The following is a 15156-nucleotide window of genomic DNA, read 5'->3' as shown; positions in this document are numbered from 1 at the left end:
TCACAGATGGTGACCATGGTGACCCCCCTTGCTGCAAGTACTGTCAGAGGGGTTGGGGTGACATCCTCAATTTGCCCGATCTTCATACCCAAGCAGGCAGGTACTCTGAGGGCTGTCTGGGCCCCAGGTCCAGGAGTTTTGGTCCTATTTCCTCCTGCGCCCTGGAGTTTGATCTGTAGGGCAGTGATGCCCAGCTCATTGCACCTCTGGGCCACATCCTGGGCAGCCAACATGGTGGCTCACGGCAAGGATTCGTCTTGGTCAGCCTTCGCCTTCATCCCACCAGTCATGCTGCAGATGATTTTCTTGCCAATGAGATTGGTGACATGGACAAAAGTGTCACTGGAGGGTGAAAAGATGTGAAAGGATGTAAACACGTGTCTTTTAAAGAAGCGAAACTATATGCTACAAAGCTCAATACTAATAGATTGTCACATTTCTATTTTCCAAAATGGCATGTTTGCTATTTATTCTCTTATTAAAGAACGGATAAAAATTACACTAAAAACTAGATAATATTACTTTGTGATATTATTTGTCTACAAACAATTCTTAAGGAGATAAAGTTAGCTGATTTAGAAAATATGCAATGCCACAAAGTTTACTACTTGCATCTGTAAGGTTGTATTTGCCTAAACTTTATTCCTAGTAAATATCAATTATGCTGATTCTGTAAAGTCTAGAAAGCAAATGCAACAACTAGAAGGGTCAATAATACATTTTATCGCCTTTTAGAGCTTTTAGGCTAAACTGTGAAGGGCTAAAAAGATTTAGTATACAAACTAACCAGACTTAAATAGGGGTATAGTTGTAAGTGGAATCCATCTCCAAAGAGGTAAGCAGATAGTCATAGGAAATAGTCTAGAGCAGAAGAAAATAGTAGATAAAATGTTCAATATTCAAAATGTTGCAATATTCAAGGGAGGAAATAATAACTACAGAAAAATATCTTGAGGAGGAAGAAAGGAACTTTAGAAATACTACAGGAAAAGAATAGTAAATGTGGCAATTGCCCGGACACAGAATGGAAGAAAGGGAGATTTAAAGGGATTATAAAAGACTTTTCAAAAAGGTTAGAGAAAGGCCGGGCGCGGTCACTCACGCCTGTAATCCCAGCACTTTGGGAGGCCAAGGCGGGCGGATCATGGGTCAAGAGATAGAGACCATCCTGGCCAACATGGTGAAACACCGTCTCTACTAAAAATACAGGAGAATCGCTTGAACCCAGAAGGTGGAGGTTGCAGTGAGCCGAGATTGTACCACTGCATTCCAGCCTGCCAACAGAGCAAGACTGTCTCAGAAAAAAAAAAAAAAAAGTTAAAGAAAACAAGCTAGCAAACCTTCAGAATGATGAATGTGACTCAGGATTCTGTAACAATATCTTTGAGACAGGCCTCAGCTCTTTCCAGGAACCTCTGAACAATTCAAGAGCCGAGTCTACACATGGTCCTTTCACCTCCTCACCTTCGATTTTCTTGCTTCTCCTTTAGCTTCCATCATCTCCTGAGACGGCTCTGCAGAGGCCACCTGGGTCTCCTTCCCAGTGGCATTTTCTCACTCACTTGCCTGTCAGCTGGCTGCCTAGCAACTCCTGGGCATGCTTGTCTCCCTCTGGCTTCCACGCCCCTCAGCTCTGCTGCTTCTCCTCCTGCCTCTCAGATTGCTCCTTCCCTGGCCCTCCTCCCTCCTTATGCCCTGCAGCATCAGTGTCACTGCCTCTCTTCTCTCTGTGCTCTTTCCCACGGCCGTCTTACACAATTTCTGGATTGCAGACACCTCAGTAAAGATAGGCCTCACCACATCATTGCCTCACTCTGCCTCCTTCCCTGAGCTCCTCTTTCACATTTTAAGTCCACTGCCAGACTTTCACCTGGATGTCCCACTAGCACCTCAAGCTTAAAGGGTCTGAAAAATAATTATCTCTCCATCATAAAAGCTGCTTCTCATCCTATGTTTCCTAACCTAACGCTTTTCCCTATCACGGTCACTGAAGCTCAAAAAGATTGATTATCTTACATTGCTCCCTCTCTTTTAGGCGCTAGAGTCCATTGTCAAGCTAGTTCTGCTTTTGCAATATCTCTTTCCTTCATTGGCTGTCATCTTCACCACTTTGTCAGGGCTTCTGTAACAATAACTTCCTTATTGTTTTTTCTGACTCCAATATCTCTTGTAGTATGAACTGATAGTATGATATGAATAAATACTTACTGAATTAATTAGTAATGTCAACACTCATTCCATCAAAAACTATTTATCAAATGTCTGCTATGTGCTAGACAACAGTCAGTGAAGATGAAGGGAGGATAATAAAAAGTTCTCACATTTAAAAAAAGGAATATCAAGTATTTATTTAAAGAGGAATTCTGAATTTCTAATCTTGTAGTCTCATAGATAAAAAGATTGAGAAATATGGTTTTATTTATAGAAATATAAATATAATGAAAAAGAGCTTGTTGATGGCAATATTAAATAATGTTAAATAATGGAATAGGATATTATAATTGCTTATAGATTCTCCTTTCTTGAACATTTTTTAAAAAGCAATTGATTACTCATGAAATACACACTAGATTCAGGACTAAAACAAAACCATGCTAATAAGACTCAGTGTCCCTACTGATCCATTTACTCTAGTCTGTTTTGTTTCAATTGATTTCCACACTGGGATCTGTGTCTGTGGGCGACCTCTTAGTACATTTGCTGAAGGCAAAGTTTCTACTTTCTTTGTCTATTGGTCACTGTAGAAGGATGTGGATATTGCTCAAAGGGAAGTTAATGGCTTTAAGACTCTGTTTAAAAACCCAAAGTTCTTGGTTTAAATGCTGTTTTGAATAGTTCATTATCAAAAATACACTTCTGCTTTCAGAAAATGCCGAAGCTCTGCATCAAAGGCACGCTGCTGATTGCAAAGAGAAGGAGGTGGTGCAAGAGTGAGCCAAGTGTTGATTATAAGGAAAGGGGAAGGCTTCCAGTTAGTTAATGAAGCAAGCTGCTAACAGTGTCCTGGTTGGAAAAAGTCATCAAGGACTTTCCTCTAGTGAGACAGCGCTATTTGATTTCTCTCGCTCTGTCACGATCAGAAGGTTTTTACAAGACAGTGGGATGTTGCGGAAAGAGCCTCATGGCATTTGCCATCAGGCCTGGGATGACTTCCAGTTCTATTCGCTTAATCCTATATTATCCCAAGTAAGCCAAACTCATCGAGCCTCAGTTTCCTCACTTACGACATGGGAAAAAACAACAGTCACTCAGTTCTCGCTGTTATTGTGAAGACTTCAAATATGTCAAAGGGCTCCATGAACTAAAATGCTGTAAATTATCAATGCAAATATTAACTCATATTAATTAGAAGGAAAGTGCTGAGAACCAAAAGTTAGCATTTTTGGTTAAACTTATGTCTAAAAACAAGTTTGACAGACAAATTGTGTAAGGAATAGCAAGAGAGTTTGTAATCATATTTAAGTGTTTATTTAATTCCACCGTGAATGGGAATTATTTTTAAAAATAAATTCTGATCTACACCTGTGCTGTGCTCTGAAATCCACTCATAAATTAGTTTTTGAAATGCACAGCATGTTTTCCCATAGAAACAATGCTATAAATTGTGGTTAAGTTGCCCCAGCACACCCTGTAAAGACTGCTTTACCCAAAAGTAACTGAAATGCCAAGTTTTTGCAGGTTAGTCTGTGACCCTAACCACTCCATACAGTGTCTCTGTGCAGAGGTTTAGGGACCATTTGTGCTTCTGCTGTTATTCCTCGGAACATTGGAAGAAGGAATTGTGGAGACTCAGACAGTGGCTGTGTTGTCTCCAAAAGGAGCTATCCATGTTTGGGAATATCTGCACACCTGCCTACCCTTCATCTAGCATACATCAGCACTAAGAGTCCACATCTCCTGTCTATTCAACCTAGATTTCCTGCTTGGGTTATGGTGAATCCTTGAAAAACGTAAGCCTTGTGGTGGAATCACATTCATTCCTGCTGCTCCTACAGCAACTGTCTTTTTCCATAAGGAGATATGCCCATTTAAGGAATGTTTCACTCTGCCATAGATCCAAGAAACTTCAGATCACGTGGGGAAGGGCAAGAGGAAGTAATTAAAGGGCTTGGATGGATATCTCCTTCCTCTCAGAAACTTTTTCCCTGGCACAGACCAAACAGACACATGAGTTAGTGTTTTCAGTGGGAAGTTTGTAAATTAGAAGTCCCCATGTAATGCTCCTTCACTGTAAATTCTTGTGTTATTTTAAAAGAGGGAATATTTTTGCTTTTTATAAGAACAATCAAGTGAAAAGCATACTTGTTAATCTCAGCTAATTCTGGCTCAATTATAAGGCACCATTTTGATGGCCGTAGTAGTATAAAATGAAAAGAAAAATATCTTAAAAGATACAGTTCCATGATGAGGCAAATGAGCTTGTCTTACAAGACTAATATATATGAGTCTCATGGTTTCAAGTGAACAGATGTAGAAGAGAAGAGGCTGTGAAAAATCGTATGATTGGAAATAGCTGGGCCAATATTTTCAGCATGAATGATATGATAGTGATAGCTAAATGACAGAAGCTTCCAATCTCCTATTTCTAGAGTGGTTACAGGGCTGCCTTCTGTGGTTGTGCAGTTAGTGCACTGAACAAAGCGGACTCATCTAAGTGTTAGTGATGCTCAAATCCTGTCAAGCACCCTAGTGCAGGGCTGAGCTGGGAGAATGAGACCTCTTGATATTTACACTGAGGTGCTGTATGTGCTAGCTACTACCCTGCTTAGCTAAAGCCAAACACAGTATTTATTCACCTGCCTGCCAGGAGAAAAACAGTTCAGCCAGGGGATGTACTAAGGGAATTAGTAAAACCATTCATCTCTGTTTATTCTAAACTCAAGTTGACGCTTTAAATTTTTATTAGGGAGGGAGGAGAGAAGTTAATATTTTTGAGTGCCTAGGATGTGGCAGGCACTGTGCTACTCCATCAAAGGCTGCTGAATTGTTTTAACCGAAGTGGGCAAACGCAGTGGAAAGAAATACAATCAGCTGATAATTACATTTTAAATGCTTAAATTAGCATATTACTTTCATACCATTAGAATAGACTTTACCTTATTTATCACGATAGCTCTGTGAAAGAATTGATATTATCTACATTTGATATATGAGGTATAGAGAGGTAAGTGACTAATAAACATTTACTAGTGGAATTACTAATAGATTTGACCCAAGAATCCAGATCCTGAATCCTGAGCTCTTTCCAACATGCCATTAAAAGATACATTTAAGTAAATTGGAATCTACAGGCTGAATCCTAGAGTGGGAAGTAATGTGTAAGGTTTGTGGTTGGTGGCAGAGAGGCTGCAATTGGAAAAACATTAGTCTTAAAAAAATTTCTTAAGTTAACATAAATAAAGGTGAACTATAGCTTGAACTTAAAAACAATAAGAGTAAAATGGTCAGGAATGTTCTTAAATCTTAGGGAGAGAAAAAAGCTCTCTCAAAACTTTTTGTGTATCAAATGCCTCAAAAAAAGTCTTGTGAAGGCAAGATGGGAAAAGCCAAAAAATGACCCAGATTCAGTCTCAAGGGGAAAAGAAGGGTCGGACATTAAAAGCAACATGTGCATTTAACAATTTAGACTATATTTCCATATACAATAACAATATTGTTATTCCATAATGATATATTTTTTATTATACTTTAAGTTCTAGGGTACATGTGCACAACATGCAGGTTTGTTACATATGTATACATGTGCCACGTTGGTGTGCTGCACCCATTAACTAGTCATTTACATTAGGTATTTCTCCTAATGCTATCCCTCCCCCCTCCCCCCATGCCATGACAGGCCCCAGTGTGTGATGTTCCCCACCCTGTGTCCAAGTGTTTTCATTGTTCAATTCCCACCTATGAGTGAGAACACGCGGTGTTTGGTTTTCTCTCCTTGTGATAGTTTGCTCAGAATTATGGTTTCCAGCTTCATCCATGTCCCTAAAAAGGACATGAACTCATCCCCTTTTATGGCTGCATAGTATCCTGTGGTGTATATGTACCAATTTTCTTAATCCGATCTATCATTGATGGACATTTCAGTTGGTTCCAAGTCTTTGCTATTATGAATAGTGCCACAATAAACATACATGTGCATGTGTCTTTAGAGCAGCATGATTTATAATCCTTTGGGTAATGGGATCTCTGGGTCAAATGGTATTTCTAGTTCTAGATCCTTGAGGAATAGCCACACTGTCTTCCACAGTGGTTGAACTAGCTTACAGTCCCACCAACAGTGTAAAAGTGTTCCTATTTCTCCACATCCTCTCCAGCACCTGTTGTTTCCTGACTTTTTAATGATTGCCATTCTAACTGGCTTGAGATGGTATCTCATTGTGGTTTTGATTTGAATTTCTCTGATGGCCAGTGATGATGAGCATGTTTCCATGTGTCTGCTGGCTGCATAAATGTCTTCTCTTGAGAAGTGTTTGTTCATATCCTTTGCCCACGTTTTGACAGGGTTGTTTGATTTTTTTTTTTTTTTTTTTTGTAAATTTGTTTCAGTTCTTTGTAGATTCTGGATATTAGCCCTTTGTCAGATAGGTAGATTGCAAAAATTTTCTCCCATTCTGTAGGTTGCCTGTTCACTCTGATGGTAGTTTCTTTTGCTGTGCAGAAGCTCTTTAGTTTAACTAGATCCCATTTGTCTATTTTGGCTTTTGTTGCCATTGCTTTTGGTGTTTTAGTCATGAAGTCCTTGCCCATGCCTATGTCCTGAATGGTATTGCCTAGGTTTTCTTCTAGGGTTTTAATGGTTTTAGGTCTAACATTTAAGTCTTTAATCCATCTTGAATTAATTTTTGTATAAGGTGTAAGGAAGGGATCCAGTTTCAGCTTTCTACATATGGCTAGCCAGTTTTCCCAGCACCATTTATTAAATAGGGAATCCTTTCCCCATTGCTTGTTTTTGTCAGGTTTGTCAAAGATCAGATGGTTGTAGATGTGTGTTGTTATTTCTGAGGGCTCTGTTCTTTTCCATTGGTCTATATCTCTGTTTTGGTACCAGTACCATGTTGTTTTGGTACCAGTACCATGCTGTTTTGGTTACTGTAGCCTTGTAGTATAGTTTGAAGTCAGGTAGCGTGATGCCTCCAGCTTTTTTCTTTTTGCTTAGGATTGTCTTGGCAATGCAGGCTCTTTTTTGGTTCCGTATGAACTTTAAAATAGTTTTATCCAATTCTGTGAAGAAAGTCATTTGTAGCTTGATGGGGATGGCATTGAATCTATAAATTACCTTGGGCAGCATGGCCATTTTCATGATATTGATTCTTCCTACCCATGAGCATGGAATGTTCTTCCATTTGCTTGTGTCCTCTTTTATTTCCTTGAGCAGTGGTTTGTAGTTCTCCTTGAAGAGGTCCTTCACAGCCCTTGTAAGTTGGATTCCTAGGTACTTTATTCTCTTTGAAGCAATTGTGAATGGGAGTTCACTCATGATTTGGCTCTCTGTCTGTTAATGGTGTATAGGAATGCTTGTGATTTTTGCATATTGATTTCGTATCCTGAGATTTTGCTGAAGTTGCTTATCAGCTTCAGGAGATTTTGGACTGAGATGATGGGGTTTTCTAAATGTACAATCATGTCATCTGCAATTAGGGACGATTTGACTTCCTCTTTTCCTAATTGAATACCTTTTATTTCTTTCTCCTGCCTGATTTCCCTGGCCAGAACTTCCAACACTATGTTGAATAAGAGTGGTGAGAGAGGGCATCCCTGTCTTGTGCCAGTTTTCAAAGGGAATGCTTCCAGTTTTTGCCCATTCGGTATGATATTGCCTGTGGGTTTGTCATTAATAGCTCTTATGATTTTGAGATACATGCCGTCAATACCTAGTTTATTGAGAGTTTTTAGCCTGGAGGGCTGTTGAATTTTGTCGAAGGCCTTTTCTGCTTCTATTGAGATAATCATGTGGTTTTTGTCTTTGGTTCTGTTTATATGTTGGATTATGTTTATTGATTTGCATATGTTGAACCAGCCTTGCATCCCAGGGATGAAGCCCACTTGATCGTGGTGGATAAGTTTTTTGATGTGCTGCTGGATTCAGTTTGCCAGTATTTAATTGAGGATTTTTGCATCAACGTTCATCAGGGATATTGGTCTAAAATTCTCTTTTTTTGTTGTGTCTCTGCCAGGTCTTGGTATCAGGATGATGCTGGCCTCATAAAATGAGTTAGGGAGGATTCCCTCTTTTTTTATTGATTGGAATAGTTTCAGAAGGAATGTTACCAGATCCTCTTTGTACCTCTGGTAGAATTCGGCTGTGAATCCATCTGGTCCTGGGCTTTTTTTGATTGGTAGGCTATTCATTATTGCCTCAATCTCAGAGCCTGTTATTTGTCTATTCAGGGATTCAATTTCTTCCTGGTTTAATCTTGGGAGGGGGTATGTGTCCAGGAATTTATCCATTTCTTCTAGATTTTCTAGTTTATTTGTGTAGAGGTGTTTATAGTATTCTGTGATGGTAGTTTGTATTTCTGTGGGATCGGTGGTGATATCCCTTTTGTCATTTTTTATTGCATCTATTTGATTCTTCTCTCTTTTCTTCTTTATTAGTCTTGATAGCAGTCTATCAATTTTGTTGATCTTTTTAAAAAAAAACAAGCTCCTGGATTCATTGATTTTTTTGAAGGGTTTTTCTGTCTCTATCTCCTTCAGTTCTGCTCTGATCTTAGTTATTTCTTGCCTTCTGCTAGCTTTTGAATGTGTTTGCTCTTGCTTCTCTAGTTCTTTTAATGTGATGTTGGGGTGTCGATTTTAGATCTTTCCTGCTTTCTCTTGTGGGCATTTAGTGCTATGAATTTCCCTCTACACACTGCTTTAAATGTGTCCCAGAGATTCTGGTATGTTGTGTCTTTGTTCTCTTTGGTTTCAAAGAACATCTTTATTTCTGCCTTCATTTCATTATGTACCCAGTAGTCATTCAGGAGCAGGTTGTTCAGTTTCCATGTAGTTGTGTGGTTTTGAGTGAGTTTCTTAATCCTGAGTTCTAGTTTGATTGCACTGTGGTCTGAGAGACAGTTTGTTATAATTTCTGTTCTTTTTACACTTGCTGAAGAATGCTTTACTTCCAACCATGTGGTCAATTTTGGAATAAGTGCAATGTGGCACTGAGAAGAATGTATGTTTTGCTGATTTGGGGTGGAGAGTTCTGTAGATGTCTATTAAGTCCACTTGGTGCAGAGCTGAGTTCAAGTCCTGGATATCCTTGTTAACTTTCTGTCTCGTTGATCTGTCTAATGTTGACAGTGAGGTGTTAAAGTCTCCCATTATTATTGTGTGGGAGTCTAAGTCTCTTTGTAGGTATCTAAGGACTTGCTTTATGAATCTGGGTTCTCCTGTATTGAGTGCATATATATTTAGGATAGTTAGCTCTTTTTTTGATCCCTTTACCATTATGTAATGGCCTTCTTTGTCTCTTTTGATCTTTGTTGGTTTAAAGTCTGTTTTATCAGAGACTAGGATTGCAACCCCTGCCTTTTTTTGTTTTCCATTTGCTTTATTTTGAGCCTGTGTGTTTCTGCACATGAGATGGGTCTCCTGAATACAGCACACTGATGGGTCTTGATTCTTTATCCAATTTGCCAGTCTGTGTCTTTTAATTGGAGCATTTAGCCCATTTACATTTAAGGTTAATGTTGTTGTGTGTGAATTTGATCCTGTCATTATGATGTTAACTGGTTATTTTGCCCGTTAGTTGATGCAGTTTCTTCCTAGCATCAACGGTCTTTACAATTTGGCATGTTTTTGCAGTGGCTGGTATCAGTTTTTCCTTTCCATGTTTAGTGCTTCCTTCAGGAGCTCTTGTAAGGCGGGCCTGGTGGTGACAAAATCTCTCAGCATTTGCTTGTCTAAAGGATTTTATTTCTCTTTCACTTATGAAGGTTAATTTGGCTGGGTATGAAATTCTAGGTTGAAAATTCTTTTCTTTAAGAATGTTGAATATTGGCCCCCACTCCCTTCTGGCTTGTAGAGTTTCTGCTGAGAGATCCACTTTTAGTCTGATGGTCTTCCCTTTGTGGGTAACCAGACCTTACACTCTGGCTGCCCTTAACATTTTTTCCTTCATTTCAACCTTGGTGAATCTGACAATTATGTGTCTTGGAGTTGCTCTTCTCGAGGAGTATCTTTGTGGTGTTCTCTGTATTTCCTGAATTTGAATGTTGGCCTGCCTTGCTGGGTTGGGGAAGTTCTGGATGATATCCTGAAGACTGTTTTCCAACTTGGTTCCATTCTCCCCATCACTCTCAGGTACACCAATCAAATGTAGATTTGGTCTTTTCACATAGTCTCATATTTCTTGGAGGCTTTGTTCATTTCTTTTTACTATTTTTTCTCTAAACTTCTCTTCTCACTTCATTTCATTCATTTGATCTTCGATCATTGATACCCTTTCTTCCACTTGATCGAATCAGCTACTGAAGCTTCTGCATGTGTCATGTAGTTCTTGTGCCACAGTTTTCAGTTCCATCAGATCATTTAATGTCTTCTCTGCACTGTTTATTCTAGTTAGCCATTCATCTAATCTTTTTTTCAAGGTTTTTAGCTTCTTTGCTATGGGTTCGAACATCCTCCTTTAGCTCGGAGAAGTTTGTTATTACCGATCTTCTGAAGCCTACTTCTGTCAACTTGTCAATGTCATTCTCTGTCCAGTTTTGTTCCATTGCTGGCGAGGAGCTGCGATCCTCTGGAGGAGAAAAGGCACTCTGATTTCTAGAATTTTCAGCTTTTCTGCTCTGGTTTCTCCCCATCTTCGTGGTTTTATCTACCTTTGGTCTTTGTTGATGGTGATCTACAGATGGAGTTTTGGTGTGGATGTCCTTTTTGTTGATGTTGATGCTATTCCTTTCTGTTTGTTAGTTTTTCTTCTAACAGTCAGGACCCTCAGCTGCAGGTCTGTTGGAGTTTGCTGGAGGTCCACTCCAGACCCTGTTTGCCTGGGTATCACCAGTGGAGGTGGCAGAACAGCAAATATTGCAGAACAGCAAATGTTGCTGTTTGATCCTTCCTCTGGAAGCTTTGCCTCAGAGGGGCACCTGGCTGCATGAAGTGTCAGTCAGCCTCTCCTGGGAGGTGTCTCCCAGTTAGGCTACTCAGGCTTCAGTGACCCACTTGAGGAAGCAGTCTGTCCATTCTCAGATCTCAAACTCCATGCTGGGAGAACCACTACTCTCTTCAAAGCTGTCAGACAGGGACATTTAAGTCTGCAGAAGTTCCTGCTGCCTTTTGTTCAACTATGCCATGCCCCAGAGGTGGAGTCTACAGAGTCAGGCAGGCCTCGTTGAGCTGTGGTGGGCTCCACCCAGTTCGAGCTTCCTGGCTGCTTTGTTTACCTAGTCAAGCCTCAGCAATGGCGGATGCCCCTTCCCCAGCCTCACTGCCGCCTTGCAGTTAGATCTCGGACTGCTGTTGCTAAGACTTGGAAAACTCAGTATTAGTGTGAGAATGTCCCAATTTTCCGGGTACCATCTGTCATGGCTTCCCTTTGCTAGGAAAGGGAATTTTCCAACCCCTTCCACTTCCCAGGTGAGGCAATGCCCTGTCCTGCTTTGGCTCACCCTCTGTGGGCTGCACCCATTTTCCAACATGTCCCAGTGAGATGAACCTCATACCTCAGTTGGAAATGCAGAAATCACCTGTCTTCTGCATCACTCATGCTAGGAGCTGTAGACTGGAGCTGTTCCTATTTGGCCATCTTGGAACCCCTCAGTTCTCCATAACAATATTAACTTGACCTAGCTGATTGTAACATATTTGTTTTCACGGACCAAAATACTTAAGATGGCTTCATGATTATGAGTAATAAAATACATGCCTAAACCATCCCAAAATTATGGAAGACACCTCAGTAATACACACAACTTTAGAAAACAGAAGCAATTTAGCATTTCAACATGGTGAGTAAATTCAGCTCACCAAAGACAGGCTTAGTTAAAAACACAACAGTAGGCTGGGTGCGGTGGCTCATGCCTGTAATCCCAGCACTTTGGGAGGCTGAGATGGGGGGATCACGAGGTCAGGAGATCGAGACCATCCTGGTTAGCACGCTGAAACCCCCCTCTCTACTAAAAATACAAAAACATTAGCCAGGTGTGGTGGCGGGCATCTATGGTCCCAGCTACTCAGGAAGCTGAGGCAGGAGAATGGCGTGAACCCTGGAGGCAGAGCTTGCCATGAGCCAGAATCACACCACTGCACTCCAGCCTGGGCAACAGAGCAAGACTCTGTCTCAAAAAAAACAAAAACAAAAAATAAATAAATAAACAAAAATAAAAAATAAATAAAAACACAACAGTAGATTAACTGTGAGTTGAATGTTTCAACCTGATTTCTCAGAAACCTTGTTCAATTTCAACATGGCGTTTCATCATAATACTGACCACACTTTTTCACTAAGCATGTATTTAAATGATCACTTGATTAGTGCACTGTGAGGGAGAGGAATGATTCTGCATGCTTACCATTGTACCTCCATCACACTACCTGGCACAGTAAACACTCAATGTTTGTTGAATAAAAACAGCAAATAAACAAGCAAATGGATCATTTCAACTAAATAAATTAAAATACAGGTATAAAATTTCCACAAAGGCAGTATATCAATGTTGTATTAGACACATTATTTGAGTAACTGAAAGAAAATGAAGGAAAATGGAAGTTGAAATATTACTGAGATACAAGTAGAACCTCTGCCAAACCAATGGCCATTCCCCAGCAAAGAGTCAATGAGTTGACTGTCAATCCAATTTTATTATTATAGGAACAATGGACTATTTGAGAACTGCATTCTATTAAATAACTTTGCTTTGTTAAAATCCAAAGGCTTTTAATTGGGCTGATGTTAGTCAGACCCAGTATCCTTCTATCCATCCTTCCATCTATCTATCTTTTCATCCTTTCATCTCAGCAATGGCAGACCCTTCTATTCTTCTATTCACCCATCAACCCATCCATTCTTTCTTTCATCCACTTTAACACCTAACCACCTTCAATTCATCATTCTCCTGTCCATCTGGTCACCCAGCCATTCGTCCTTCCTGCCCTTCTTCCATCCATTCACCCAATAATCCCTTTTTTCTTTCTCCCCAGCAAAAGTTAATTGCCTGTTGATAATCAAAAGATGTGAATAAATAACACTGGAAATCAAGCATGCACATAATTATGTAATTTCAGGCAAGTTCGAGAATGTTCAACTACATCATTTACTATGGTCCTGTTACTCATCTAGTTAGTTTATCATATTGTAGTTCCTATCTAAAGATAATCAGCTATAATTACCAAGACTAATTCAATAACATTTCATCCACCCATTGCATTACTTATATACATTATAGAAACTGCCATTTTAGTTTCCAAAAGTACATTAAATCCACCCCATCTGTCCTGATGAAAGTGTTTTATTATTAATCTTAGAGAAGTTCTTCCCACTGCTGCAACATTTAAGAAACACATTTGTTTTCATTATTCAGCTTTGTGGACAGAAATAATTTTTCCCTTTTCTATAGTGCTTTACAGTTTACAACTCTCTTTTTATAGATCCATCATCCTTGATTCTCAATTAAAAGCCAAATTCAATGTTTTGCATATGTTTTGCTGCAGTTCTCATTTCATCTCAGGTAAGCCAGTCTACCCCCTCTCCCCTCCTGGGACATGCCCCATTGCTGTGTTCATTAACTTTCCCCTGGTGTTTGTTTGGATATTCAGATGATGATGAAGTGGATGTTGTTCTCATTATTCCTGCCTCAGGATGTGGTGGACCACCATCTGCAGCTGCCGTGTAAGTGATCATCTTGGCGCTGACCCACATGCCACCTTTGTAGTCATGAGTATTCTATCCGAGAGATGCCATCTGGTTTTCACGGAAGCCGGTGGAATAGTGGGGGTCTATGTTTCACTGCAGAGATGCGTGTTCAGAGAAAAAAACTGAATATTTTCTGCTCCCATTAGGGACAGAGCATCAGCTGTTGTGTTCTTTGCATCAAATTTTCTCATAGCTTATACCTTCCCGGTTAGAGTTCTGTTTCATCAGGCATGTTAAGGAGCTCTCCACACTCTGTGGAGTGGGGCTGGGACATGAGGTTGGCTAGGAGAAAGGGAGATGAGAACTGCTCCAACCACAGAACTTAAAGATCTAACATGATTTAGCCCAATATACTGATCACTAATTGTTAGTTTTTCAGATGCAGACAACTCTTTCAGGTTATACTCTTTATTTGTTAAAATTTTATTCAGAAATAACTTCAAATGATGGAAAAATTTTAAGAACTGCACAGAGAACTCCTTCACCCAGGTTCATTAATGGCCAACATTTTGGCACTTTGCCATATATATATATATATATATATGTAGAGAGAGAGAGAGCCATATATACATATATATGGCTATATATATACATACATATACAATTTCTATGCATACATATACAATATATATATACATATACAATTTTTAAAAATTGTGCCCCATTTGCCTCTAAATACATCAGTGTATATTTCCTAAGATAAGATATGCTTTTACATAACTACAGTGCAATGATCACATTCAGAAGATTTAACATTGATGTAATTCTATTATTTAACACACAGCCCATGATTTTAAGACTTAAAATCAATGTTAAAGTTACAAAAATTTGCCACCATGTTTTTGCTCTTAATCAGGCTGGTAAAAAAAATTTTTAATAGCTCCTCTTGTTACATGGCCTCCACATCTATAGAAACTTGGCAACTTTTGAATGCCTAGTACACTTGTACCAGCTTATAGCACAGAATAAGAACAGAACAAATAGAGTAACACAATATTACTTGACTCCTTACTGAGCCCTGTTTGTAGAAAGAAGTTCTTTCTTTATCCTACAAAGTGTTTCTTAGATTTGGACATATGTCTATTTCCTATTCTTCTCCTTCCCTTTTTGACTCCACTTATCTAGAGCAAGGTTGGAGCCAGAGGAAGAATCCTAGATGGTTTTATTTTTTTCTGCCATACTCTGGATTTTCTGCCCAGCTCCTACTCAAGCAAGGAAGTCTTGTCTTCAAAATTGTTTCTTTTTACTCAGAAATTCACTCATTCCTTTGATGATCAAAATCTCACATGACAGGATTTAAGGCGAACAACCAAACAACA

At 39.4% G+C, this 15156-nt stretch overlaps 1 pseudogene; it reads right to left on the bottom strand.

Annotated features, from left to right (window-relative positions):
- On the bottom strand, positions 1–1497 carry LOC129462164 (small ribosomal subunit protein uS11-like; annotated as a pseudogene).
- Between the last annotated feature and the right edge of the window lie 13659 nt (positions 1498–15156).

This window comes from Symphalangus syndactylus, chromosome 2 (genome assembly GCF_028878055.3).
Source record: "Symphalangus syndactylus isolate Jambi chromosome 2, NHGRI_mSymSyn1-v2.1_pri, whole genome shotgun sequence".
Taxonomy (NCBI): domain Eukaryota; kingdom Metazoa; phylum Chordata; class Mammalia; order Primates; family Hylobatidae; genus Symphalangus; species Symphalangus syndactylus.
This window is presented reverse-complemented; position numbering and strand designations above follow the sequence as displayed.